Source organism: Ambystoma mexicanum, chromosome 10, assembly GCF_040938575.1.
Source record: "Ambystoma mexicanum isolate Mex_15411 chromosome 10, UKY_AmexF1_1, whole genome shotgun sequence".
Lineage (NCBI taxonomy): Eukaryota > Metazoa > Chordata > Amphibia > Caudata > Ambystomatidae > Ambystoma > Ambystoma mexicanum.
In genome coordinates, this window is record NC_090932.1 from 638,462,000 (window position 1) to 638,487,833 (window position 25,834).

The window sequence follows — 25,834 nt, forward strand, 5'->3', positions numbered from 1 at the left end:
GGTCATGCCCTTCGGACTTTGCAATGCCCCGGCCGCCTTTCAATATTTTATGAACGATGTCCTCAGAGAGCTCATAGATGTGTGTGTTGTTGTTTACATTGACGACATCCTCGTTTATTCTTCATCGGAATCTGAACATCGGAAACACGTGAAAATGGTCCTCGAAAGATTGCGTCAACACAAACTTTTCGCTAAGTTGGAAAAATGTGTTTTCAACGTGACTGAAGTTGAATTCTTGGGATTCATATTATCACCTGGCGGAGTGCGTATGGATTCAAAGAAGGTCGATGCAGTTCTCAAATGGCCATCACCATCCTCCGTAAAAGGTGTGCAAAGCATGTTAGGCTTCGCTAACTTTTACCGCAGGTTTATCCCCGAATTCTCTCGAATAGTCCAGCCCATCACTGCCTTGTTAAAGAAAAACAAACGTTTTGAATGGTCTACCGAGGCGGAACAAGCTTTCCAGGATTTGAAGACTAAATTTATCTCTGCACCAATCTTAAAACACCCTCGCCCCGAACTCCCCTACATCGTGGAAACTGATGCTTCAAGCCTTGCCATGGGGGCAGTTCTATCACAAAAGGACCCGGTAACCAATCAGTTGCATCCCGTGGCATTTTGGTCCCGCAAATTCTCGCCTCCTGAAATCAATTACACGATTACTGACAAGGAACTTCTGGCTATCAAGTCTGCCTTTAAGGCTTGGCGGCATTATCTGCTGGGGGCCCGACACACCGTTACTGTGATTACAGATCACCGAAACCTGCAATATTTGAAAACCGCAAAAGCCCAATCCTCTAGACAACTCCGTTGGGCATTATTCTTTGCCGAGTTTGACTTCATAATTACCTATCGACCTGGTACAAAGAACGGTAAAGCTGATGCCCTTTCTAGGATGGGAGTGGAAGAACACTTGATCAACCCTAAACCTGTACCAATCATTCCCGAACAAAGAATTCTGGGTGTAATCGCCACAGAATCCATAGAGGAAGTTAAGGATAAGGCCAGGCAACTTGTAACTCCAGCAGACATACAGAATTGGCATCTGCAGGGAAAGGACTTTGCAGTAAAGGACAACTTATTGTATTTCCAAGAACGATTATACCTACCCAGCACAGATTTACAGAAAAAAGTAATCTCTTGTTATCACGATTCTTTAATGGAAGGACATCCCGGTATGGCCAAGACCTCAGAAAAGATCAAGCGCTACTTCTGGTGTCCGTCTTGGAAAAAAGATATCAGAGACTTTATAATGTCCTCTGGAGTATGCGACCAAAACAAGAGTCAAAAGGAAAGACCAGCAGGCCTCTTACGCCCTATTGACATCCCACCTCGCCCTTGGCATACGCTTTCTATGGACTTCATCACCGATCTACCTCCATGCTCCGGATACAATACGATTCTAGTAATCGTGGACTTATTCTCCAAGATGGCGCATTTCATTCCGCTCAAAGGCTTGCCAACAGCAGCAACTCTGGCCCGAGAATTTCTCGAAAACATCGTCCGACTGCACGGTTTTCCTTCGGTTCTAATTTCGGATCGAGGTAGTCAATTTATTTCTCATTTTTGGCGAAGTTGCTGTCGGTCGGCTCAAATTGATGTGAGACTATCGACCAGTCACCACCCTCAGACCGACGGACAAACCGAGAGGACCAATCAAACTCTGGAACAGTATTTACGCTGTATGCTGCAACAAACTGAAAAAACTTGGAAAGACATCCTTTGGATAGCCGAATATGCCTACAATAACTCTGTCCATTCGGGAACTGGGAAAACCCCGTTTTTTCTTTTGTACGGCAGTCACCCTCGAACCTCGGAGTTGGATCCCCTCCAAGATCTTGAAACACCAGCAGTAGACTACCTGCATTCTACAATCACCCAAGCCTTTAAGGAAGCTGTTTCTCACCTTCAAAGGGCTAAAGAACAATACAAGAAAGGAGCAGATCAACATCGGAAGGAAGCCCCTCAATATCAAGTAGGGGATCAAGTCTGGTTATCCACCAAATATCTACCTCTAAAAGGGCCACGCACATTCAACCCAAGATACCTTGGTCCCTATTCCATCACTACCATAGTAAACCCAGTAGCGGTCAAGTTGGACTTGCCCCCGCACAAGAAGATACATCCGGTCTTCCACGTCTCTCTATTAAAACCCGTGCAACCTCAAACCCGACTAACTAAATCTCCAAAACCTATCCTAGTTGATGGAGAACTCGAGTTTGAAGTCAAAAGCATTCTGGACTCCAAGATCTCCAAATCTAAACTATTTTACCTAATTGACTGGAAAGGCTACGGCCCCCAAGAGAGATCCTGGGAACCTGCTGAATATGTCCACGCTCCTCGTCTAATCAAAAGATTTCACCGAACATTTCCTGACAAGCCAAAACCCCCGGAGAAGCCCGGCTTGGGAGGGGCCTTGAGGGGGGGTACTGTCATGATCTCTGCTTCCAAAAGGTCAGGGTTTTCCCAACTCCCTTGGAAGCAGATCCATAACCCAGGTTCCGAGTGCCAACCAGTCCCAATTGGGACCTTTTGGACCCAGTTCTGGCGCCAGTGGCACCAGGCTCATAAATATGACCAGTCCCAGCGCTGGAAGCGCCGGGCTCATAATGCTTGGGTGGACTTACCTGCAGCAGACCATGCTGCTTACTTGCCTGCCAGTTGAGCCTCTGATCCTCTTCTGTTTGGAACTACTTTTCCTGTTGGGTGGGGCAGGAGCCACTCCCTAGATTCAGAACACTGGAACTCTTCTGGAAAGCAGGAACTCTTTTCTTACCTAGGCGTGGCTGTGGAAGGAGACACCTAAGCACTACAGGAGGCTATTTAAACCACACCCGATGGATGAATCTTGCTTTGCGTTATTCTGCATCCTCTGCAGCAGAACGCTCATCGTGTCTTCTGCATCTGATCCTGGGCCTAAGGAAAAAGGCTTACCATCCTGAATCCAGTCTTCAGCAACACCTATAAAGACAAGAAAGAACAGGTTAGCATTACGGTCTTCAGTGACAGCTCTTCACTTACCTGGTCCATCGGCTGTCACCAACGCCTCGCGCTGCATTCCGGCATCTGAAAGACAAAGGCTTACCTACTCTTTGTGCGCTCCGGAGGTCTTCACACTGCATTCCGGCATCTGAAAGACAAAAGCTTACCAACTCTTCGCACGCTCCGGAGGCCTTCGGCGCTGCATCCCGCATCTGAAAGACAAAACAAGGTGCGTTTAAAGACATTGGGGAACTTTAATACTCACGTGCCATTACTCCTTTCCACATCTAACCCAGTGGGTATTCCGGCACCTTGCAGCCGCTCCGAACTTGTACCTGCAAAATAAAAAGACAGTTAGAGCGCATCGTGAAGCAGGCAACAAGCGCTTACTTACGTGCTTCCAGGCGCTTCTATTCATCACACGGGCTCCATCTTCAACTCACTTCAGCCCGTCATCCGCCATCGCCGGAACCCTGCAAAACAAGAAACATCATTACTAAAGACTTTAAAGACATTAGAATTACTCGAAACTTACCGTTCGTGCAGTAAACGACGGACAGCAGTCCTCTGAAGTCAAGAGGCCTGCTCCCCTTATCCAGTGAAGAAACTGGTTACAGCACCCTGCCCCGAGGCAGATGGAGAGCACGGCGTTCACTTACCTAAGACATCTTACCCTTCAAGTCAGACATACAGTGCACAGAGGTCCAGCCCAAAGAGCCAGCCGTGTGTTACACATCACCTTTGCAGATACGGTATACGCCCAGTCAAGACCGGCGCCTCTACGGGAATCAGGTGAGCGTTACAAAGATTGACTGCTCTCACGAGTGTCTACATTTAGTTGTGCTTGAAGTCCTTTCTCTTGTTGGCGTTTATTGTCCAACATCTGTTTGTACTCCTTCAAATGTATATATGTTATGGTGTTTTCACTTGCATTGAAAGCATCATCATAGGATGCATGAGTGTCCAATAAATCTTCTTCTTTTCTGCATGTTTTGCAAGTACTGCAAGCATTTGTGCAGAAGGTGTTTGCCACTTCAGACCGTCCAAAAACAACAACAAAAACCCAGAAAGCTACCACTTGCTCCTGGAAAAAAAATGCAATGTTTTTGATGGCTCAACCCCTTAAATTTTTTAGTAGTCAGCGGACTTCACAGATTGTGCAGGGGCCTGCACCACATCTTTGATACTTCTATTTTTAAACTGTGAAAAGGTGGCTCTGAAAGGAGCCTTTTTTTGTCTGTGTTTTCTCATTTTATATTTATTTTGGTATTTTTTAGTATGACATACAAGATAGGAAAGGGAAGAGAGGGTAGGGTAAAGAAGGGGCACCAACCACAGGACGTGGGGGCAGATGGAGAGAGTAAGATTTTGGGTGGGCCTCATGGAGGTAGGGGGCACTTTCCTTCATGCTCCTGGACTGTAGCCTCGAAAGCACTTCAGAATTGCTCACCCCTGCAGAGTTCCATGTCGCAGTACATGCACAATACAGTGACTTTTGAAAGGCAAGGGTCAGCTGTGGGGCATATGGCCTGCGAGGCTGGCTCAGCGATCTGCTGTCCCAGATGAGTGTCCCTTGTGGTGACAGGAGCATATGCCAAGGATGCTGCAGAGGAACTCAACCTTCTACCCTATTCGAAGGGGACGACCCTCTGAACTGCTGCCTTGTGGTTCAACATCAGTTGTTGCCACATGGAGGTGGTGCCATAGCTAAATAGCCCAGGTCTGCCGTGACTGAGTACCATGTGGCACTCATTGCAGCGAACATTGGCCGCACGACCCTTGGCTACAGCCAATGGTGGTAAAGAGCCTTCACATCCAAGACTCATGTTTGCAGCTGGTAGTGGGGACTTCCACCTACTCATTCTCTTCCTCTTCTTCTTCTTCTTCCCCTTCTGCATCACCATGCCTCGTTCCCTCCCCAGGCCTTTCAGAAGATGGTGGGGGTGGTGGGGAGGGGGGGTGGTGTGCTGAGGAGCCAGCAGCAACACAATCAGCAGTGGATGCCATTTTAGAATAAATGTGCTAATCCAGCAAACAGGTAAACAGGAAGCAACAATCTGGCACAAGCAGAAATCTGGCACAGTGCTCTGTCCTGGAAATCCAAAAACAGAATGAGGAGCAGCACTGGGGTGTGGCTTTTATAGGGGTGCTGGGGAGCACTCTACGAACAGTTACGCGATCCACAAACACTTTGAACCACAAGCTAGCCTCAAAAAGTTGTAAAAAGTCTCTAGATCACCATAGCCATGGTCTGGGACCTCGGCAAGGGTGAAGTTTCACAGTAAACCCAATTCAATTGCTCCAAAAAGCATTTTTTTGGTATCCGGGGGCCCGCACAGTATTCACAAATAAGGACTGACGCTCAGCGTGGGTGCGGTCACATGGTGACGACGCGAACGTTCGCAAATGGGACAGCTGTCCGTAGGACTCCTATATGTCCGCAGGACAGGGTCAAGATCGCCAAACAAATTAAAAGTGTGACACATGCTGCAGACCTTGCAGACAGGTGCGGTGTTCGGAGGGCGCAGGAGTTCAAATGTGCATGTGCCCAGGTGTCCGTAGAACAGGGGCAGGACCCCCAAACTAATTAAAAGTACACCACAACTTTACGGACCTTGTGGACAGGCACAGTGTTTGGAGGGCACAGGGGATCGGATGCGCATTGGCCCAGGTGTCCATAGGACAGGGGTGGGACCCCTGAACTAATTAAAAGTACATCACATGCTGCAGACCTTGCAGACAGGGACAGTGTTCGAAGGGCACAGGAGTTCAAATGTGCATGTGTCCAGGTGTCCGAAGGACATGGACGAGACCCTCGAACTAATTAAAATTGCAGCACAACTTTAAGGAACTTGCAGACAGGTGCGTGTTTGGAGAGCACTGGGGATCAGATGCGCACACACCCAGGTGTTCACAGGACAGGGCCTGCGCCCCCGAATCATATAAAGGTGCATCATCATTTTGCAGACGTGTCCGGACAGGCACGCAGTCCATAGGACACCTCCATTTTTATTGCAGACAGCCTGGACAGGCGCAGTGACCGTAGGACAACGACATTTTGATTACGGACAGCCCAGACAGTCATGCGCTCCGCAGACTCCTAACAGGGCTTTAAAAAAATAAAAAACACACACACACACACACACACACACAAACACACAGCAACAGTTAACACATACAAATGTATTAAGCCACATTAAAAACATTCCATTAAGAAAGGGAAGGGCTAGCGGAATGGGAAACATACACAGGGGATGTGGGGTGTTTCACAGGGTGGTTATCAGGCGAGGAAGGGAAGGGGATCTGATCATAGTGTCTCTGAGTGCAGGACATTTGTGGGGATGGTTGGCTGGGACAGGGGCAAAGGGTACAGGTGCAAGTGGGGTAGTGGTACTTTACATTTCCCATTATATGTCCCTCTAAAAACACTTTCAAGTCAGCAAAACTGTTGTTTAATTGGTCAATTTTTGCCACCAGGTTCACTAGTCATTTCCCAGTGGCAATTTGGGTTTGTATGTGCCCATCTTCTTGTGGAGCAGCTGGCGAATCCGGCCTAATCCCTTCATGTGTATTTTCTACTGTGTTAAAAAAAAGAAAATGTTTAGGTTACATGTGAAGCAATGTACATTAATTTTCCTACTTTTTAAATTGCACTGTGTGCCATCACAGTTACTATCTTCACTCATTTCACCAACAGAGAAATTCTCCTCAAGCCACACCAAGGTGCTTGCCATTTCTGTGTAAACAAAAATGCATTTCACTAGACAATTACACAAAACAAACTGCACAGTTACAGGAAGAAATTGTCAGGTTCAAGTTCATTCTCAGATGACAACTCCCCCAACTCCTCACCTGAGCTTCCGGAGCTGATGGTCGGTGTCTTCTTCCGTCAATAATCTTTTTTCTTGTGAAGATAGGGTCTACCACGGTAAGCCGCCACAGTGACCCCTTAATAAACAAGGAGCCCAGTGGTTCAGCTCCCGAGATAGCCAAATAGGGAAAAAAGCCAAAAAGGCACATAAAAACCCTCAATGCTGTTTGGAGTCCTTTGATGTAGTTCTAAGAGATGCGTTACAGGAGAATTTCCAAGTAAAAACGTCCTTTCAGAACTGGATACAGATACACAGGATACAAGGATCTTCCAAAGAGTGAAGGAAGAGAGTCGGGATCCCAGGGGAGAAACTTAAGTGGGTTCTGAGACTGGCTCGATCTCAGGGAAGCCAGTCAATGCGGGATGGAGGAGAATGACCCCAGATGATACGGGTGCACCGGGAAAGGAGGGGAGAGTGCGAGCCACGGGCCCGGGAGGAGAAAGGACCAGAACAGAAGTGAGATGGGGAAAGAAAAGGAAAGAGAGAAGAACAGCCTAGGAAGGCGGGGTGAAGCTCCGTGCCAAGCCAGCAATGTCGCAGACAGAGAGGGAAGCAAGGAGAGGAAAGAAAGAGCAGGGCCAAGAAAGAAAACACAGCATGCGGACCCAGCGAGGGAAACAATACTCATGAATTGAAACGCGCTGACTGCCGGGGGCTGGAATGTTATGAACCTCCCGGCGGCGGCCATGTTGGAGAAACACTAGAACACTGAAAGGCGAACCATAGACAACGTGGCGGGGAACTCAATGGCGTCTCGCGCGCCACTGATCCCTCAGCCTCCAGGAGGGATGGTGTGTGACAGAAATATAGTCTACTTACCCCTTTCTAGTATGGTTCTGCTTTTGCTTTGTTGCACTTCTCCCCTTGCCAGGTATTCTGATCATAAATGCAAATAGGAAATCGAGTTGGTTTGAAATATGGAAGCTGTCATTTGGGGGTCTTCATGTGTCTTGCGACCCCTGCGGTCTCCCTTGATACCCCTGGCTGTGGACAATGCCATGTGCCTCTTTGTTTCTAGATTGGCTGGCATTCTTGTGCAGGCTTCTTTAAAAAAAAAAACAGGGGGTTCCACAAGTGTAACACTTTGAGCAGTGACCCTAACAAAGAAAGAATAGGAGTAACAAATAATATGTCTTTCTGGAATTCTGTACAATAGACTTGTTAAAGGTTTATTTCAGGCACACTTCAGGGGGCGAGTAATTGATTTAGTCTGTTTTCAAACACCTCAAATTCACAATGCAGACACAATCATGCAAAGAGCATTTAGAGTAGAATAAGCATCCATTTCGGACTATATATTTTGCTTTTCGCAAGTTGCAGTTATAGCATGTTTTTTTTCTGCCGATACATATGTTATCCATTCTTGTATGAAATGTATATCACGTTACAGTGATATTGTAAGCATATTTTTCATAGTGAATTTAGAAACAATGCTATGTAATGCCACTTCCTGTTTTGTCAAAGGGTAAACAGTTGCGTTCCATCACTGATGTTATCAGAGGTCAAGGGTCATGTGACATCACTTCTGCTACTCCTGGCATTTTGGTGAAATGACGTCCCTGCACACCAGCTGAACTCCACTCATCCAAATGCAATGCTACTTTTGTTTTTAATACAAACAACATAGCTGAAATTAGACAGCATGTGAATGTGCAATAGCCTACATTCAATTACATGTGTAAGCTAGAAACCCTAGAGCCCACATTAACGCTGGGGGAGCAAACTATGATTCCATCAATTACTGGTGTTGAGGAAAGCAACGCTCTACTTACTTTTAGCAAATGTAATTTTCTGTGAAGTCTGGTAATATTTTGATGGATAAGGAAGTGTGCGTGGCTATATTAATCAACAAGTGGCAGTATTAAGTCGATAATGCCTGCGGCTACTCATAATTCAACCTAAAGAAGATTTTATTATGCAAAAGGATCTTTGTGTGTGAAAAGTAGTGAGATTCAAGCAAGCAGGCAGGTTATTTTCGTTTTTGTGGATAAGCTGCCTGTAATTGTGTAATATTGTGGTCACTTCTCTTACATATATCTTTAGGACCACTTTTGACCTGATGCAATTTTAATAAAACAAAATAAGGATTCTGAAATGAGCCTTTATTGTCCCTAGAAATGTGTGGTGGAATCGTCAGGGGTTATTATATAAGGGATTCCTGCTTCATGATATGATATGATATGATAAGTTATTTCTTACGGGCTTTATATGCAGAGGTTTCTAAGCTCGGACCCAGGGATCCAACATGTGTTGTTCTGTGTAGTCTTGCTTCTTGAACTATCCTCCAGAGAGCGACCGATATATCAACAAATTAACTAATCAAAATCATTACAGGAGTATCAGCTGATTAGGAAAAACGCATCATTCAAGAAGTGGGTAGTCACTGTGGAAAAACAGCATTTATATTCATTAAAATGCATGTTTGTAGGGATGAAATGCGTTGACCAACACAAGGACTAGCGAGTAGTAAGCAGTGTGTTCTTTGTCCTGATACAACCTCTTAGCCACCAGTTTTTACTCGTACCCCACCCTTTTCTATTAAATTAAAACTCTCAGTGATCCATTTATTGATATGCTGAGTTCTTGTTTCATGCATTGTTTTGCAAATAGAGCAGCCATTCTTCAATGTTGAATCCCCGGCTATTATCACTGCCTTGCCCAGTGTTTGGTGTAGATCATAACAGTAAATTAAAGTAGTCTATATTAGATAATGTTTATTACGATTCACTTGATAACTCCCTTGCACAGTACAGTACAGTTACAAAAAGATTCACCATTCTCGAAAATTGTTAGTAATATGTTAACGAGATCCAAGTAAAGGGTATGTCATCCGATTTATGTGATTAACAATATCTGCTTGAACAGATGTGTACACGCATTGCATTCTTTAATGCAGAAGGGGGGGTCTCATTGCCTTTCATATTGCTCCACGATCGACATGTGCTGGGGGATGGGCCATCGTTGTGAGCTAGCAGGAGAATATCCCAACTTCCGGTCTTGGCTCAAATAGGCTCCGGGAAAAACACTGGATCATGGAATTACTTAGGACACAAAAACAACGGCATTGTTTTTTCTGTGAGGCTTGAAACTAGCTCAGTGAAGCAAAACAGCACTATACAAAAAGGATAGGGTGGAGCCTAGGGATCATTAACAATGTAGAAGGGAAGGGACTAATCAAGGGGTAGTTTATGAATGATACAGTGAACTGGACCACATAAGAAGTGCAATAAAAACTGGATGTGGTCAATGGAAGTAGCAGAGTAAGCATACAGAGGTAGTGATAGAGACAAGGGTTAGAAATCAATGTAGACATGATAGGTTCATACCAGCTCACCATTTAGAGAAACGAGCGGGACAGAGTCAGTACATATATGCAGTGTAGATTTAAAGCGGAGGCTGCCAGTCCCTTCCTGGTGGATTTATCTTTTTTGAGTTCAAAGGATAAGGGCTCAAATAAAACAACCATGTTATAATCACAAGCACAATCAAAAAGTGCCACCGGGAAGTGGAGTACATTTCTTTCTAGGTGCAGGCTTCTTGTCCAGGTTCTCATAGAAGGGACAGATGAAAACCCCTCTTGAAAACCGCATACACTACTTGTCCCTGTGGGCTTATGTTTTTCAGTCAGTCAGACGGTAAAAGCACTTTGTTTGCACGACACATATTAAAAATATCAAACTCTAACTCGTCTTGTTTGCAGACATAGGCAATTCCTAATCATAAACTGGGCGAGGTTATAAAATCAGTTACCCTTCTCTTTTCAATCCCGCCCACCATTTGATAAAATGTCAAACAACATTAACATCAAAAAGATTAAAGTGCAGGTGCAGTGCAGCATCAAAGTAATTTAAAATGCAAGTGCATTCTGTGAAAAGCCCAACAGTGCCTTGTATTCTGCATACAGTTCATAAAGACAGTGACAGTATCAACATCACAAGAGTGTAAGGTGCGAGCACATGTCAAGGTCATAAGTACTAAAGTGCATATGCATGATAAAATCATTGTGTCAGTCCAAATATAAGCCAGTCCTATCCCCATACCACTCGCTACTGTGTTCGTTAGTCGCAGCAACGCAATTCCGATCAACCATTATCTATATAGGTATGTGGATACAGCGAAAACATTTGTAGTGTCAATGAAAAATAGAAGCCAGCTGATCAAATGGCTACCCCATACCACTTGCTGCCTCGTTCATTGATCTCAGCAATGCATCTCTTTTCAGCCATGACCTGTACAGGCATTTGGATGCATGAGATGGGTCCTTCTGCAACAAGACATGGTTTCAATTATGGTTGCAATTCGAAATAACAAAAAACTTGTTCAGAAATACATCTTCCTAAGGGTGCAGGTAAGGAGTAAATGCTCATCAGTTTCGATCCTGTTGGCGCAATAGACGCATTTGTTTGATGAATTAATATCCGACTTATTCGTTCTATGGGCACCGCGTAGTTGTTTCAACTTTAGTTTAATGTACAAAGAGGGCAAGAATCTTGGTTTCAGAAAATCCAAATATAATTCATACCCTCTGGCATTCTCGACGAGGTTGAGCTTGTGATACCATCAAGAATATCTGGCTGGCATTTTTGGTGGCATTTACCTGTGTCTTTTGTATTGCTGGTGATGTTCTTGGGATTTTGCCAACCTTCAGCACGACCAGTCTCGTAAAGGATTGATTGATTGTTTATTTATTATGTGCTTATAAAGCAAGTGTTTCAAAGCCCAACCATGCAAGGGAGGGTAAGGAAAGGGAGAATGAGTCAACAAGCTTACTAGGCGTGGCACATTCAGGTTGTGTAGTCTAAAAAGAGTGTGTGGGGGGAAGGTAATGGGAACAAGTGGTCCCAGTCCACCAGAACATGAGTTAAGTGCTGGGCGGTAGACCCACAGTGGGCCATAACCAAAAGTGCAGGAGTGCAGAAGTGCTGTGGTAGAGCAGGGCCCGGAGGCAAGTACAGGAAGACTGGCGAGAAAGCTGGGGCCTGTGGGACTCCGAAGGTGCACCAAGCAGCCAGTTGCAATAGAGAGCAAGAAGGCGGAAAGGAGGTGGTTAGCTGGGACGGGGGAGAGAGAAGGAGGAGGTGAAGAGGAAGGTCTTGAGGAGTTCCAGAACTTTGGGTGCTCTAGTTCAAGACAGAGAAAGGAAGGGAGACTGTTCCAGGGGGAGGCACCTGCTGAGGATAAGGATCACCCCCATATCTCTGCTTGGAGAAGCAGCTCACGCGCAAATCATTGGAGGTATATGAGCGGAGGGCTCGGGAAGGAAAGTATTTAGGAAGAGAATGTTGCAGATAGAATGGGCCCAGGCCCCAGAAGGACAATGTAAAGAGTCTTGAACTTGATTCTTGCAGCCATGGGGAGCCAGTGGAGGGATTTCAGCGCTGGAGAGAGCAAGTCCCTGGGCTTGAGGCCAAGCATAATTCTTGCGGTTCTGTTCTGGATTAGTTGAAGAGGATTCAGAGTAGGGGCAGAAGGGTGATAAAGAGATGGCTGCAGTAGTCCAGCATAGAGAGGACCAGTGTTCTGGAGATGGTGAGCCTCTGGGGGAAAGTGAGATAGGGTATAACGCCTCTGAGAAGGTGCAGTTGCAAATGGGACTTTTTAGAGATGACTGAGATGTGAGAAAAGAAGGAGAGAGTGTAGTCGAAGATGACCCTCAGGTTTTTTGCCTCATTTGTGGGTGCAGGCGCAGGGCCAAGGGAGGCCGGCCAAAGGGAAAGAGGGAAGGTGGGAGAAGGGTTCCCGATGAGAACAATCTCTGTCTTACTGGCATTGAGGCAGAGGTCATTTGCAGCACACCATGACTGGATTGCGGACAGTCAGGAATGAGCGATGAGGAGGAAGAGGCTGAGAGTAGCTTGAAAGGGAGCTGCGTGCCCTCCACATAACACTGAAAGTTGGAAGTGAAAGTGGCTATCCTACAGCCCAGGATGGCCATGTAGACATTGAAGAACCAGGGGGAAAGGTTAGATCCCTGAGGTACACTGTAAGTAGAGAAGGTGATAAAGGAGAGAAAGGGCCCCAATTCCACCTGGGATGGCCAGGCCGAGAGAAAGCAAGTTAGCCACGCCAGGGCCTGATCAGTGATTCCCGGGGTATCATTGAGAGGTGCGATCAAGGTGTTGTGGTTTACTGTGTCGAAGGCAGAGGAGAGGTCGAGTAGAATGAGGACAGAGGGGGAGTTGGACTCAAGGTTTGAGAGCAGGTTCTCACAGGTGTCCAGAAGTACAGTTTCCGTGCCTCTGGATGCTCTAAAGCCAGATTGGTGGTCGTGCAAGCAGCTGACCGATTCGGTATGGAGGTTGAGCTGAGATATCGCCAAATTCTCTAGAAGTCTGCCCAGGAAGAGAGTGATGGAGATGGGGCAATAGTTTGCCAGAATGGAGTGGTCAGCAGAAGGTTTTTTTAGTGGAGGCTGCACAAGGGAGTGCTTGAGGGCAGTGGGGAAGAACTCCAGTAGCAAAGGAGAGGTTGCAGAGGTTGGTCAAGGCAGGAGCTAGAGAGTCAATGTTGTCCTTGATTGTTTTGGAGGGACATGGGTCAACCTGTATGGAAGAGGTTTTCATAGACCGGGCTAGTCTTCTGACCTCTTCAGGTGTAACATAGGAAAAAGCAGAGAGAAGAGGGGGAGGGGTGTTGGGTGCCAAGGGAGGCACATGTGGTATGAGTGGCTGGGGTGATGAAGAGGAGAGTGAGGATAGGATGGCCTGTGTTTTTGCGGTGAAATGTGCCACCACGGCCGAGAAGAGGGCCTGTGTGGGTGCAACGTTGGCAGATGCTGCAGTCGGATTGGCTAGTTCCTTGCAAACTTTGAGAAGTTTGGCCTTGTTGTTAGATGCCGCAGAGATGCAGGCTTGAATAAAGACTCTTGTTTCAGATGCAGAGTCTATATTGCCTTTGAGTGAGGCGGCTGGCCAGTTTGTAAGAGGGTGTGCCTGAAGAATCCCATTTCTGTTCAGCTGCCCTGCACTTGCGTTTAAGGGAGACCAGCTCTGAGTCGTACCATGAATTACACTTTTTGGAATGCTTCAGTCTGACCCTCATGACAGTGGCAAGAGTATCAAGAGTTTTAGAAATAGGGAGGTTGAAGTTGGAGAGGGCTGTGTCAGGGTGGGAGGGTGGGTGTCAGTGCCAGGAGTGGCAGAAGGGGAGTAAGTAGAGGCAAATGTAGCAACTGACACTCTTTTCATGGGTCGGATGACTTTCTAACAAGGAGGTAGTGCCAGGCTGACTGATGCTAGAAGAGATGAGAGCATCAAGTGAGAGGAGAGAATGGTCAGTCTTGGAAAGGGGCATTGGTGGAAGGGATAGATACAGGGATCTCTATTGAGATGAGAGCGTCCAGGGTGTGGCCAGCAGTGTTAGTTGAGCCAGAGGGTAGGATGGAGAGGGAGAGAGAGTTGCAGAGATTGTGGAAGGGTCCAGAGGAATCAGAGGGATCTAGATGGATGTTGAGATCTCCTAGTAGGAGTTGAGAGGAGGACGAGAGTAGAGAAGAGACCAGGTTAGCCCACTCCAAGAGGAAGGGGCACTGCTGTCCTGGTGGCTGATAGAAGGTGGCCAGAAGGAGAGAGGAGCTGGGGGAGAAGGAAAGCCTCCAGGCCAGACACTCAAGGGAGGAGTAGGTCTGGGGAGGAATGATTGTTTCCTAGATCGATTCAGGGAAAATCACTGCCACTCGCCCCTCCCCCTGGCAAGTTTGCTCTAGGCACAGAGAGTATCTTGTAGCCTTTGGGAGGAGTGTTTCAAAACTTGTGACAGAGCAGTCCTTCAACCAGGTTTCAGTGAGGGTAAGGACATCGAGGTCCAGAAGTTCAAGGGGTTGAGATGTCAGAGGAGTGTTTGACAGCAGAGCGTGAGTTAAGAGTGGCAATGTGGAGAAGATTGCCAATTTTGAAGGACTTCTGGGGGGGTGAGCAGGGGACAGAGGTCCCTCCCGCAAGCGGAGATAGTGCCTGAGGGATAGAGATAGGTGGGGCAGAGGGGCCCAGGCTGGCATGGTGCCTGGGGCAGTAGTGGATGACACTACTGTCAGAGAAGCCAGTGGGGGGAGGTTCGCGGGGGACAAAGGAACCCCAGATGCAGCATTCGTTGGTGGCAGATGTACCAAAGGAGAGGATGACGAGGTTTTCATCGAAGGAGCCGAGGGTGCTAAAGGAGCAGGTGGCATAGGAGCAGGTGCAAAGGGCAAAGAAGGATTGAGAATGCGAGGGAGGAGCTTATCAAGGAGTAGAAGATTGGGTTGAGAACCCTGACATGTGATGGTACCCTTCCGATAGACATTGATGATGACCCTGGAGGTAGGGGGAGGGCCAAGAAGGTGCCACCATTAATGGGTGAGGAAGAGAAGTGAGAGAGAAGAACGATCATATGGGGGGTCCATAGATTGGGTGAGGGAATGACAAAGGGGATGTTGGTGAGTGTCTCTCTGGCAGAAATAGAGAGGTAGGTGTCAGCATTAGGAAGGCCAGGGTTGGAGCCCAGTATGTCCTTCTTGAGTTCTTCCTGCCGGACTTAGTAAGAGGAATTGGAAAGGAGATAGAGAAGCAGCTTGAGAAGATAGTTGGGAAAGAGAGCGCCATAGCAATACGGCAGGGAGTAGGGAGCACGTAACCCAGGTTAAGGCTACTGAGGCAGGGGAAGGGGTAGGAGGGGCTGGAGATGAAACAGGAATGGGAAGAGACCCAGGGTACTGATATTCAGGGAGCAGATGAAACAATCAATGCATAACCACTATGTAGGATGTACACACAACAAAACGCTTTTAAGATGGTAGCATCAGTGAGAGTACACACACAGCTAAAACAAAAAATTAAAAGGGTAGCAGCAGTGAGGATATGCACACAGCTAAAACAATTCAAAATGGTAGCAGCAGTGAGGATATGCACACAGCAAAATACAATACAAATTTTTATTTTTTTATTTATTTATTTGCAGTTGTATTGCGCACTTGCAGCCCAGAGGCATCGAGGTGCTGTTACAAGTAGTTGTAGGGTTTTTGATCCAGATATTAAACAGGTGACCAGAGGTCTCTTGGTTACACAGATGCAAGCATAAATACATGAGATGCATGAAATGCATTTATACAGTTTACAGAAAGAAGTCAGGTACATTTCATACAAAGAGCTTGGTTTTAATGGCTTTGCGGAAGGCTTTGTGGGACTCAATCATTCTTATGTGAGGTGCGTTCCAGTGAGTGGCAACCCGGGTGGGAAAACTGGACCCACCGGCGCACACCTTGCGCGTTTTGGGCGTGACAATTGTGTTGGAGTAGCACCTTCTTAATGGTCTAGTGGCAGTATGCTTGGTGATTCATTGTGTCAGGTAGGGAGGAGCAAGTTCATGGAGACATTTGTGGGTGAGGGCGAGTGTTTTGAAGACAATCCTCTCTTTGACTGGGAGCCGGTGGGCCTGTCTTCTGACTTCGGAGATGTGGTCTTTTCTGGCGGTACCTGTGGCCGCCCTCAGTGCGTTATTTTGGACTAGCTGAAGTTTGGCCAGGTTTTTATTGGAGGTCCCAACGAGCAGGGCATTGCAGTACTCTAACCTTGATCCTATTATTGCCCTGGCAATGGTGAGGCAATTCTGGCGTGACAGGAAGGGTCTGGCAGCGTTGAGGACTTTAGAGTAGCAAGCGAGGAGGAGGTGATGGCATTGACCTGTCTATCCATGGACAGATCGGAGTCTAGGTAGACTCCGAGTGTCTTCACATAGTTGGAGACCTTGATGGGAATATTGTCAATAGTGAAAGAAGCGTACTGTTCGCCGAGGTTCCCCAGGGTGGAGGATGCCCCTATGAGGAGGAGTTTGGTTTTTTCACTGTTGAGGCATGGTAGCAGCAGTGAGGGCATGCAGACAGTTAAACACATTGAAATGGTAGCAGCAATTAACAGGCTGCACACATAGAAAAAAAAGATTTGTGTGCGTAATGCACACAGAATAAACGTATTTTATGGGTAACAGGTGTGAAAATAGGAGCGTGACAGTAGAATTGCATTTTAGGTGTGTAGTGGTAGATAGTATTTTCGCCTCAGCCTGGGAAAGGTGCACTCAGAAAGTCTTTAGAGAAGCATTTTTTGGGGAGGACAGAGTCAAGGAAGTGTTATATGCAGGTGGGCCTCACATACGTGGTACAAGGGGTCCAGTAGACATGGGGCACACGGAAGTGGTGATCACCTCAAGATGCATGGCGATGTTCCTGTGGTGGCCCCGGGGCCAAGCCAGGATCGTACAGGAACAGACAGGACCTTTTCCTATGGGCCTTTGCCATTGGGGCCGGCTTCCGATAGGCCAGGAAAACTATTCAAAGCCTGCCGGCTTCCGATAGGCCAGGAAAAGGAGTGCCTGCACCAATCACAGTTGCCATGGGGCTAGGAGTACATTCTGCAGTCCGCCACGATGGTGTGGAGTGGCTTACCGGCTGGAACGGGGATTTCGCACCATTTTTTTCTTCTTTGATGAAAGCAAACAGCTGCTTTTAAATTGTCTGTGGTCGTAGGACACGCTGTGCAGTAGCTACTGGCTTGTGATTTTTTTACAGAGTGGAGTGTTGTGTGGAGTATTACACTTCAATATCAGCAGCAGCTCTGTGATGTGAGGAGGGTGAAGGAAGGGGAAGAGCTGTGCATCAAGCAATTTCCACAGCAGCAACAGGAATATGCAAAGGCCAACTGAGGAACAGACAGGGCCTTTTCTTATGGGCCTTTGCTGTGGGGGCCGGCTTCAAAGCCAGCAGGCTCCTGATAGGCCAGGAAAAAGGAGTGTCTGCACCAATCAGGTGCAAGGTGAAGGCGTCTCCTCCCCAACACAATACCCCAAGATCAGAATAATGGACACACCCCGCTAGGTAATTGGACCAGGAGATTGAGTTGCAAGTAAAACAAAGGTTTATCTGAAAATAGTTGTGCATGCATAGAACTCTGCTTCCCAGCGAGCACTCTGACAATCATTACATGGGCAGCACATTATAAGTCTAAAAAGCATTACTAATGATGCCATGCCATATGGGCATAACTCTACAATACGATTGGCAAACGAGGATAACACAGAATGTAGCTGTAGGCAATGACCACATCCGATTGGCAGATAGTTTGGTGTCAAACCTGCAGCACTTGGGTCAGCTGGGCTCATCTCCGTGGGGTGAAGGTTGTACCACCGACAATGTTAAATTCCCTGACTAGCTGTCTCACAATTTCAGGATTAGAGAGGATGAGACAAATGGCATTCATTAAAGTCTTAGAAAGAATGTGGGTGCCTCTCGGAGTTCATTGACAAGTTATGGACAAGCATACTGCCCCTTGCACCCTGGTACCCATAAAACTATAGTCCCAGATCCAGGTGTCCCACCAGGGAGGTTTTGATCTACTTGATGCCTCATGGTACGAATAGACATGTGTTAGCCTTTGGGAGAAAATATGGATGCTCTGGAATTTGGGAATTGAGGCGGGTGTTCTGGTTTGGTCACTAGTAGGGGTAAGATGTGTATCTGTATCAAAGATCATAGGGTGCTGGGCCTGCAAAATGCGACCTAGTGGGATGGGGGCGGAGGGAGCATGGACGGGTTAGTGGAGATAGCTAGACGCTCAGACAGGAGCGGGCCTGCTCTGGTCGCACACAGTGCAGTGAGCTCATCTCTTCTCGGAGGATACTAGAGATTGTAACAATGAATGGCTGAACTTCAGTGAGAACAGGGTTTGTGCAGAGCTTGCAGGAGGCATGGGGTGGGGGCCGGGCTGGTGGTGTGAAGCGCTGGGCAGCGAGGGAGAGACCTGCCCTTAGACATCATTTTCAGGCTTAGTATAAAAATGGCATCTGTTGCATACAAAACGGAGGCCCCAAGCCATGGTTGAACTTGAATGCATCCATCTTTCATTAGTAATTAGAATGTGAGTAAACACAGAGTGTGCCTGAGAGGGAGGGGTGCATCTCCCCCCTTTGGCCCAGGTGAAACTTCTTCATGTAAGAATGGTGAGAGGGGCAAAATAAGACCATATCCCTCCCAACATTGGTGTCTCCGTTGACATGGGGCTAGGAGTAGATGCTGCAGTCTGCCATGATGGTTTGGAGTTGCTTCCTGTGCTGGGATGGTCATTTTGCACTCTTTTTTCTTCTTTGATGAAAGCAAACAGCTGCTTTCAGTTTGTCTGTGGTCTCAGGGCACACCATGGAGTAGCTACCGGCTGTTTATGTTGTAGAGAGCGGAGCGCTGTGCGCAGTATTTTACGCTCAATCTCTCGGTGTCCCGAGCATCAGTGCTGCGATGTGAGGAGGGGAAGGAAAGGTGAGAGCTGCGCATCAGGTGATCTCCACATCAGCAACATGAAGATGCAAAGGGCAGCTGCGGAACAGACAAGGCCTTTTCCGATGGGCTTTTGGTGTGGGTGCTGCTTCAAAGCCTGCCGACTCCTGAGAGGCCAGGAAAAAGGAGTGCCTGCACCAATCACGTTCAAGGCGTCTTAGTTTCCATTGGGCTAGGAGTAGATGCTGTAGTCTGCCATGATGGTGTAGTAGTGGCTTTCCGGGCTGGGACTGTGATTTTGCGCTCTTTTTTCTTCTTTGATGAAAGCAAACAGCTGCTTTTAATTTGTCTGTGGTCTTAGGGCACGCCGTGGAGTAGCTACCAGCTGTTGATGTTGTAGAGAGGGGTGCACGGTGCACAGTATTCCACTATCATCTCTGTGTCCCCGGAAACAGCGCTGCAATGTCAGGAGGGAGGAGGAAGGGGGAGAGCTGCACATCAGGCGATCTACACAGCAGCAAAAGGATGTGTTTAACATATGAACCCCGTGGCAGACATAGCCCTCCCACTTGCTGGAGGACATCCCTGACTGCCTCTCTGTACTTTTGAAGATCTGGGCTGCTCCATAACCTGATATAGTAAAGTACAGGTCTATGTGCTATGATATCATTCAAGAAGTACAACCCTGTTTCTATTTGGAAGACCTACATTTCTCTTAAGGAAGACATTTTCAATCACACTGAGATCGCCACATCTAGTGGGGCCAGAAATGTTGGGCCCATAGAGGCTAGCCTGCCTGGCCTGAAGATTATACACCTCTAAGAGGGGGCAGATGGCTCCATCCCCGTACTCATATCAAAACATTTTTATTGCTACACAATACCTAGAAAGAGAGGCTCCTGCTCTGGCCAATTGTTGATCCCATTTCCAAGAACTAAAAAACCACACTCCAAAGTAGCCATATGAGCACACTTGCTCGATAAGGTGTTTTTCAAGAATAAGCCTCTGATTCATGGAATTGTCTGTGCTGGAAAATAGGGGACTTGTTTGTGCAACTTTTCCTGTACGTTTGTGGATTTCGCGCTGGTCTGTCATGAGCGGAGGAATACCTTGCGCAAGACTCTAAGTAAGAGTGTGGACCGGTCCTACGTAGCTAGCAAAATAGTCGGCTGAACATACAGAATCAGGAATTACATGTGCAAATATGGCCATGTTAAGGGACGATCCACGGTCTAGCAATCGCACGCCCATACCAGCGCAAATAAACACGTATTCATGGACGTACACAAATCCTGGTACTCTCCCGCCAACAGATAGCAGGTGTAAATGTCAAACCGCATCTATAAAGCAAAGCAATCAATACATACCAAACAAAATGTATCCAGCCATGATGAATCCAGCATTTGTTCAAGAGATCGTGCACAGACACGGCAGGAGAAGGAGGCTTGCCAGGGCCCGCATCTTCAACCCACATACCACCCTCTTCGGGATGCCAGATGACCAGGTCTATGGCAGGTACAAGCCCCCTTCATATCATCCTAGACCTGGTCAGGGAGTGGGAAAATGGCCTAACATCAGCCGCCATGTTTTCCATGGCCCTTAGCCCCCTTGAAAAGGTGCTCACTGCCTTACATTTCCTGGCAACTGGATCCTTCCAGTGTACCACTGCCATAGTAGGTGGCATCTCCCAGGCCACACAGTCAAGCTGCCTACACCAGATGCTTGCATACATAACTGCACATCCTTCGGTGCACCACATTTATATGCCAAGAACACTGGCAGAATGGCAAATGGTCATGCAGGACTTTTATGCTGCGGAGCACTTCCCACGCATGCTTGGTGCAATAGATTGCACCCATGTTGCGCTACGTCTCCCCAGAGCAACTGAGCACTTATACCGCAACTGCAAACATTGGCCCTCAATGAATGTTCAGGTTGTGTGCAATGCCAAGGACATCATAACTGAAGTGTATGACAACTATCCAGGAATATTTATATATATTCCGGATGTCACCACTACAAAGGAACCTGCGAGCTGGCAAGCATGGGAATGCATGGTTCATTGGTGAGTATGAATGGACATGCACATGCACGCATGTTGCACACTTATCAATAGACACAGGCAACAAATAATGACAACCATATATACATTTACAGGGGACAGTGCCTATCCGCTGAGCACATTCATGATGATGCCCATACGGAATCAGACAACACCACCTGAGGTAAGGTACAATACTGCCCATGTAACAACTAGGGGCATAGTGATGCGCACATTTGTCATACTTAAATCCCGTTTCTGCTCCCTTGACCACTCTGGTGGTGTGTTGTTATATCCAAACATTGTGTGAGAATGTGCATGACAGGCACAAATGTATTCTTGTTGCTGTGAGTGCAAAAGCAGTGGTGTCAAGATCCACGTGTGACATACATGCAGCCAATATGGAGACAATACACCAACCAAAACGCAGTGAACAGGACACAATTGACAATTGAGAAAAAGTGATTGACACCCCCAAATGGACAAAGGCACAGCATGTAACATAGACATTCCATATCAAAATCAATAGTGAGTCATGACCATAATCAGCATGGCAACCACTGTGATGACATGGAGAAACTTGACGTGTATGTATTTGTTTGTTGGTTTGTTCGTTTGACAACAAAAAAACATTTAAACAAAAAAAAAGCAGCATGGCACCAATCACCAACACAGTCACAGCACCTGCACATAACAGTGTACATCTAATACACCAAAAACAACACATCACAATAGACAAACTACCTGATGACTGTCATATGGATAACAACTGTACTGTATGTAGTTACCAAACCTCACACATGAGACCACAAGTAGTAAGGCAAAGTACTATCTGGAAGCCAATTAACCCATGCAAGGGAAGCCCTGGACGCACATGCGCGTTACACAACAAAACACACGTGCACAGGCCAACCGATTCCCTGACTGCAACAATGCACACAGTACTCAGTGAAATCAAAGTAGTCATTTTGACTATTAACAACTAAAGAGCAACACAAGTGTACTGCAAGAGAAATGCACATCTTACCTGTTTCCTGTACATGCATACGACTGCAAGTAATCCTATCAGCCATCACATCATGACAAATGCATCAAAGAGAGAGACAAATGAATGTGAGCGCAGCCAACACACCCATGCACCCAAACACACTGCAATAGGTCCCCGTTGAGTGACATGCAAAAAATGCAAACACCTCACATGCCGACCATCAACATGTGTCCTGGCACACATGCAGACAGATCTGCACACTGCATGCAAATCAAACACACAAAACACACATACTGACGAACACCAATCCACAACCCACACACTGCCTGAAGCCCCAAGTACCATGCAGTGAATGTCCATGTCACACCTACCCCATTATCAAGCTGATGGCACATACTCAACACACGCATCTGGCAACTGTCAGCATGAAAATGATCGGACCCCCAAAAAGTACATCACTGAAATCAATAAAAGGCTAGATCACCCTGGCAGTATTTCTCCATGCCATCATCAGCGTAGCACAGGGACAGTGCACTGAACACTGGCATGGGAGCCGATGATGCGAAACCCAAGAACGTCTGTGCCCAAATACAAACCAATTGCACTGAAGACAGGATCTTGCAGAAGGCAGCACTCCACAGGGTCAGATGTCAGGCCAGAAGGTTGGTCACTGAGGCAACTGGCATAAAACACACAAGCAGGCATGACACTGCATTGAGAAACAGAGACAAAAGTAAAAAGCACACAAAACGGAGCTGCCAACTCGAAAGCGCACACTTTATTTGCTGTGATAAATGATACTGTGATAATCGATGCTATGACTTTTGAATTAACTAAGACAACAATATACGCCCTGATGAAGGACTTTTTAGGTCCGAAATGCTTTGGCCATTTATACATCTGCTCACAATTATGAAATAAACCAGTAGGCTGCTTTGAAGACTACTTGAATCAGTGAACATAACTGAGCCACTTTCAACTATCTTGATTTTTACTATTAGTCTACACGATTATAATCGACAGAAACCACTAAGTGGAACATAGGGTGTGCAGTCCACATCGAAGGCTGACCAGTCAAGGTTCTCTTTTTTGCTCAATGATTGTTGTGCCCATCACGGAGGGACTTTATATTGGGTTTGCACCCCACTCAGATATTCAAACTAAGTGAGTTACATTTAACATGTAAATTACTCACAACTGTGCCCACTCACCGATCTCAAAATAACTAACCGTGCTCAATGTATAGTATCTGGTGTCTGTTGACAACATAGCATCCCAACCATGTTCATCAATGGTGTTATTTGTGTGAATCATTCTTAGCATTGCGCAACAAGAATGGTGAACCCTGACCAATAAATGCTAAATAGTGCCTTCTGTGTACATGAATCAATATTAGTGAATCATTGTATGGGATGCCATCTGTCAGGCAATACACATGTGAAAAGTGCACACCACTACCACCAGCATATGTCACAGCCCACTAACAGCTGGCTATGCCACCCCCTGAAAACTCAACAAGAAAGACCCTAGAAATATCCTCCCACAATTACAATCATACAACCTGTTCCACCATGATATGAGTCTGAAAACGGCATGCACAGACACATGACCTTAAGAGCACCATGTGACACATGCACACACAAACATTGGCCTGTGCTCCACAAAACAAGTTAAACAAAACTGAATGCACACAGTGCCAGACTCCCTGCTAAACACCACACCACAAGTGACCTTCACTTACCTGCACATGGTACCCACCTGGCCTGCGTACACAGCATCACACCGGGAAAACACATCCTCAAATTGTAAAGACATGCATTGCAACAACTTAAGAACAGTGGAGATACATGACAACCATTTAGGGAATCAGAAAACAGGCATAGACCACGCACTGCAGAAGGAATACAGGGTGCAAGAGGGAGACAGGACACAGATTAAGAATTGCCTACGGGTGGAGAGTAGCACAGCAGAGAGAGAGAGAGAGAGAGAGAGCGGGAGAGAGAGAGGGGGGGACAAGTGAAAACTATAGCAAGGAGTACAATGCCTGGAGTGGAGATGGGGATTGACATGCCTAACATCACTGTGTGTGAGGGTACATAGAAGTTTCTCTGTGGAGGATGATAGTGATATCAATACCTCTGGATGTAGCATCATGGCATGAGATCACAGAAGGCACATAGAAGGAACATATCTACATGTTGAGGCCATGAAGGACAACACTGGTGGCAGTGAAAGACAGACTGGCAAATAATAGACACATGTGTACGGTCAATCAGTAGCCCTATCTCACACAAACCAAGGCAAAAGCCCACCATGGCATGTATTACACAACAAGACACATGTACCCCTGTTCAACGCAACTAAGGCACTGAAAGCATATACCCCTATCCTACATCAGCCAACATATACCACTATTGGTCAACACAGCCAATGTACATGCAGCTGTACTTTCAACCCCAACACACCACACCCCTGAGTGAGACAGCCACAGTAAGCATGCATGGATTCCAGGGCTCACTTGAACCTGACACAGGGACACCAGCTAAAGACGGGAAACGGAGTATGTCAGACATGCATGCAACTACATTGTGTTGATGCAATGTACACCCACAGACTGTGGCAGTAAACATGAAGTAGAATGTAAAAACAGAAAACATGTAATACACACCAGTGATTATAACCAACAGTACAAAAAGTCACCATATTGGATAACACAGAAGCAGTCAGTCCAAGGTACAAATGTGCATATCTGTCATAACCAACATGCATCAAGTGTGAAAAACATGTCCTGTGGAGTCAATGCATACAAATGTACAAAACAGAGTCACCAGAGCCCATTTCACGTAGCTCTGCAGTTTAGGTTGTGCATAGATGCCTATCAATGTGAATGGGACCTGGTGACCTGTGGCCTGGCTCGGCAGAACATGTAAGCAGAGAAAAAAGTGGGTTTAGGATTGGCAACCATAAAAGAGTATTGTGCAGAGGGAGAATATCTGCAGGGCACAGTATGCAACATGGGGACTGGGTACGTAGAAGGGTGGCAGTAAGGAGACATCATCACGGTCAGAGTGCCAAGTGTCAGAGAAAATACACCACCAGAGTGCAGAAGCATCAACAATGCATCTGGCCAGGCAGTACGTGCATCCACACAGAACAAAACCCTGACCAAGAGAAATGTGACAATAGTGCTGCACAATCACTTCCAAACATGCAGTCAACATCATGATTGCATCCACAGAAACAAGCCACTGGCAAATAGAAGAGCAAATACACATACACACATGCATGGGTATCGACACACATCAGCACAGACATTCACTGTGACACAAGGTGAACACCACCAGCTGATCAAAATGTGTACTGCATGCAGAAACCATGGGGGACAATTAAACTGGTAGAACATGCAAGACAGTGCACATGTTTACCTGCTGACTGAGCCATCATGAGCTCCACCGGGAACTGTGCCTCCAAATGCGTGACAGGCGGTTAAGTGCCTGGCAGAGGACATGGTGAGTTGGGACGTCAAAGGGTGCAGGGTGTCTCCCCTGGGGGTGCAGTCACCACGTCATTCTGGAGCACTGTTACAACATGGGAACAGGCATTATAACAGCCATAGAAGAGTACCATACACGCCGCACACATGTGTCATTATTCACTCAACCCAATGTTACCTGCACATGCCATCCCATCCACCAAAATGCAACCATGGGAGTTGA